This window comes from Propithecus coquereli, unplaced genomic scaffold, assembly GCF_000956105.1.
Source record: "Propithecus coquereli isolate 6110/MARCELLA unplaced genomic scaffold, Pcoq_1.0 Scaffold39, whole genome shotgun sequence".
In the NCBI taxonomy this organism is placed as follows: Eukaryota; Metazoa; Chordata; class Mammalia; order Primates; family Indriidae; genus Propithecus; species Propithecus coquereli.
Window position 1 is genome coordinate 2,006,166 of NW_012149618.1, and position 4,775 is coordinate 2,010,940.

Consider the following 4,775-nt stretch of genomic DNA (forward strand, 5'->3'; position numbering starts at 1 on the left):
TATTAAAAAATGTTAAAGGAAGTATTTCGGCCTCAATAAAATTATTCCAGATGGCAACTCAGACCTACAGAAAGGAATGAAGAGGACAGGAAATGGTAAATATGTGGGGAAATATAAGATACTTTTCTCTCAATTTTGAATTTAGTTAAAAGGCAATTGTTTAAAGCAAAAATTTGTAATGTTTTATAGGATTTATATTATAGCACTTAGCAGTAAAATATGAAAGTATAACATGTAGAAATAAAACATTAGCCCAATGATGGGAGGGAGAAAATGGAAGTGTACTCCTGTAAGGTTCTCATGTTATGCAAGAAGTGGTATAGTACTTTTGAAGTTAGCCTGTTCTATTTAAAGATGTATATTATAAACCCTAGAGCAACCACTAAACAAATTAGGTTTATCTGATAGACTACTAATCTAAAAAAAGGCTGGAGTGATTATATTAATATTAAACAAAGTAGATTTCAGAGCAAGGGGTACATTTCCAGAAATAAAGAAGATCTTTTCGTAATGACAAAAATGAATGGAAACTTCATGTAGGTTAAGAGCATACATGGTATGAATCGGACATGGGATTGAATCCTGGTTCTGTCCCTTGTTAACCCTGTAACTTTAAGTAAATTACCTCGAATTTTCTGTTTTATAAAATAGGCATATTAGTACTATCTCAGAGGGGTTTTGTGACTATAAAGTGGGATAGTATATGGGAAGTGCTTAGCACACTTAGTAATTATCTATTAATAGTAAATATTAATGTTACTGCTGTTAGTGTGGCTGCTGTTGATTTTTATTTTATTCCTCATTTGTAGAATAGAAATAATAGTATGGACTAGGACTGCTCTGAGGATTTAATGACTTAATCGACGCAAAGAATTTATAACAGTGCCAGGCACATTGTAAAGTATTAACTAAGCTATTATTATCTGAAAGGATCTTTAGTGGAGACTTCTTCACATCTGCCTACAGATAAAGAAACAAGTGTTCGTGTTGGAAATTACCTTTTCAAAATTTGTACTGTTAATGACACAGCTAAGACTAGAACCTGGTCTCAGATTCCAGACTAAGTGACATTTAAAGGATACAGGTATGTGATTCTTATTTCCTCTGCAGGTGTGGGGAACACATCTTGATTTTCACTTGTTAAAAACCGTGGATATTGATCATTTAGCTATAAATTGTTAAACTTTTGTTGTCTAGAGTTCATTGTGTAGGTTGTTTCTGCCTGCATATTTACTATGTATTGATGTGTCATTGGAAGCCAGGCTTTGGAAAACTGGTATTTATAAACTGGCTAGAGTCTGCAGTTACTCCTCTTGCCACTGGATGGTGCTTCTGCAATATCATTAAGGCAAAAAATGTTGGCTGATATTGTTTCTCTCTTGAGCAGCTGAAAATTGATAAATGAGTTGACTGCAGTAAATTGAAATACTCTTGAGTTGGGTCCTAGGAATCTGTAAAATGTGGAAATTTCCTTTAGTGTGTTTTTACATAAGCAAAATCTTAAAAAGAACCACTGATTGGATCAAACCCTATGATTGCGGTAATTTAGCAAATAATAGTGTTGCAGGAGAATCTGATTATTCCGCCTGGCAGACTCTTAAAGGGTGGTAGGTTTTCCTAGTTTATCTTGGCAGCTGAGCTATTGATTTTGCTCTCATCTCTAAATTTTGTCATAAGCTTTTCTGTTTATCTTAAAGTTTTTTTGTACTTAGTGGTAGTGTGGGGGGTGAGGGATGTGGAAAGTACATGCTGGTATAACAAAGGTATTTACTTGGAAAAAGTGCAGAGCTATATAAGTTGTGTTTGAATGTGACTACAAGAGGAAAACTAGAGGGAATAAGACTGGAGAGGTAGCTGGGGGCCAATGCTAGGAAATTTAGATATCTTTATTCATGGAGAGTGATGGTTGAGTTGAGGTATTTAAGTAGTAGAATATATTTGTAAATATACCTCCTTCTCTGTTACCCTAATTTTTATTTTTATTAATGTAATAGGTATGTAGTTTTAGAAGTCAGATGGTAATGCAGGGCTGTGACAACAGCAGCAGCAGCTGCTACAGTAAATCCTTGCACCATGCCCACCCGTGTCCTGCCTTTGCAAACATTTTTTGGCCTTTTATTCTGTTACTCAACTGGATATTCCCTAGTCATATGCTTCTAGCTTTTGAGAAAAACTTAATCTTAGAAATTTTCTCCTGTTGTTATGGAAGATGAGCATGTAATACTTTTATTAAGTTCCTGACACCTCTCTTTTCATCTTTTCAAATACTAATACAAATGTTTTGGTCAACTGCTAAACCAAGTAGTGTACTACAATTGCATTTCCTTTCTTGGACAACTTTTTGTTTTTATCGTAGTTTACAGCTCTTTCATTGTTAAATTTGTTACATTTTCCTCAAGACACTATATACTTTATTCCAAATAGAATTGTCATACGCTTTTGAATTATTTTTCGTATAGATTCTATTACTACTATTTCCTCCTTCCCACCCCCAGGAGGCAGCCTTCCTGGAACTTTTCTTCTCATTCTATTCTGCACTGATTGCTCTCCAGGCCAATTTGTTCCTGTCCTTTACTGCACTCTGTTTGATGGATTTTATGTCTTCCTCTTTCTTATTTTGGTAAAGTCATCTCCTAGTAGCTATCTTAGAAAGGATGCATGGTAGCTAAATATTTTGAGATTTTTCGTGTCTGGGAATGCCTTTCATTTGGTTTTGGCTGGATGTAGATTTTTAAAGATACAGTCTTTTTGTTTTCTAGTGTTGCTATTGAAAAAAGTTGAGAGTTTTTGTTCTTGATCTTTTAAAGTGCCCTAGTTCGTTTCTCTGCATGCTTTTATTATCTCTATTTCTGGTGTTCTGAAATGTCACTATGATGTGCCTTGGTATAGGTTTTATTTTGTTCATTATGCTAGGTACTCGGTGGGTCTTTTAGTCTAAAACTAAATTCTTTTGGGTTCTGTATTGTATAATTTCTTTGATTATTTTCTATATGTCTTTTTCTCTGTTCTTTGTCAAACTTATGTCAGACCTCCTGGTTTTGATCTTCTGATTTGTTTTATCACACTTATATTCTATTCTTTGTCATTTAATCATATTTTCTGGGAGAACTCAATCTTCTTTTCCAACTTTTCTGTTGACATTATTTCTGTCCCCCCCCTCCCCTTTTTAAAAAATTTCCAGAGTTTTCTGGTTCAGGTTGTCACTTTTCCTTCCTTCCTTCCTCCCTCCTTCCCTCCTTCCCTCCCTCCCTCCCTTCCTTCCTTCTTCCCTCCTTCCCTTCCTTCCTTCCTTCCTTTCTTCCTTCCTTCCTTTCTTCCTTCCTTCCCCGGTGTATCATCTTGTTCTGAGAAGATGAGAAATGATCTAGTTCTTTTATTCTACATTGGCTGTTTCCTTTTTTTCTTAATTGTTGTGATATTTCATTGGAGTCTTTGGCCTGAGGCTCTAAAAAGCTGATTGGAAGCAGAATTATTAAGGGTGGGTCTTGTCAAATGGTGAGTTTCACCTTAAGGGTAAAACTCTTTTTTTCTCAGGGACCCTTTAACTTTCTCCAAAAAATATTATTTATCTGTTTATTTAACAAAAAATTTTTTTTAATGCCTGCTATATGTCAGATACTGTTTTGAGTGCTGGGCATTTAACTCAGTTAAACAGATAAAAATCTCTACCCTGGGAGGTCTCATATTTGGTAAAGGGAGACAGATAATAACAGAAGTAAGGAAATGTTAAAGATAAAAAGTAAGGAAGAAGGATAGGGAATGTTAACAGACAGTGAGTGGGGGACATAGAGAAATGTCGCAACTTAGGATAGGGTAGCTGGGGAAAGAGCCACTATGGAGGACAGGTATTCTAGATTAGGGGAACAGTAGTATATTAAAAGGCCTCAGGTCAGAATCTACCTAACCTGTGTGTGGAACAGCAAAAAGAAAGCCAATATAGTTAGCTAGGTCACAGTAAGATGATATAGAAAATGTTGAGGACAGGGTAGAAAGGGGAGGTGGACAGAATATATAGGGCCTTATTTGTAGATTTATTTTAAGAATGTTTGCTTTTAGTCTATAAGAGATGGGATTTGGAGATGTCTAATAAGCAGTTTGGAGTTCAGGGCAGAGGTCTGGGCTGTGGTATAAATTTAAGAGTCATCAGTGTTTATGTGGGATTTAAAGCCATAAAATTAGGGAAAAATCAGCACTAGGGAAACTAGGGAATGAGTGAAGATAGAAAAGAGAAGTTCACTCCAACTTAGATGTCAAGTGAGGAGAAAGCAGAAATGAAGATTGATGAGTGGCCAAAAAGGTAGGAAAACCAGGAGAGTTTTCATGCAGAAAAGAATGAAGAACTGCTTCAACTACTGCTAGTTCAGTCAGATGAGGACTTAGAAATGGCCATTGAATTTAGGAACATGGAGATCATCAACCTCAGCGGAGCGACACATGCCTGTAATCCCAGCACTCTGGGAGGCCGATGTGGGAGGATTGCTTGAGCTCAGGAGTTTGAGACCAGCCTGAGCAAGCAAGACCCCAGCTCTACTAAAAATAGAACAATTAGCCAGGCGTCATGGTATTCACCTGTAGTCCCAGCTACTTGGGAGGCTGAGGCAGGAGGATCACTTGAGCCCAGGAGTTTTGAGGTTGCTGTGAGCTAGGCTAACACCACCTCACTCTAGCCCGGGCAAAAGAGAGACTCTGTCTCAAAAAAAAAAAAAAAGTTTACACAATAGACTGAATTAATTTTTTAAATCACTGTTAAAGATAGTCAAAGACTCTGGATGTAC

General features: G+C 36.5%; 1 protein-coding gene across 1 annotated transcript in view; it reads left to right on the plus strand.

Moving 5' to 3' along the window:
* Positions 1–4,775, plus strand: part of RAB10 (RAB10, member RAS oncogene family) — a 98,894-nt gene that overhangs the window by 61,203 nt on the left and 32,916 nt on the right. The gene's annotated exons all lie outside the window — the stretch shown is intronic.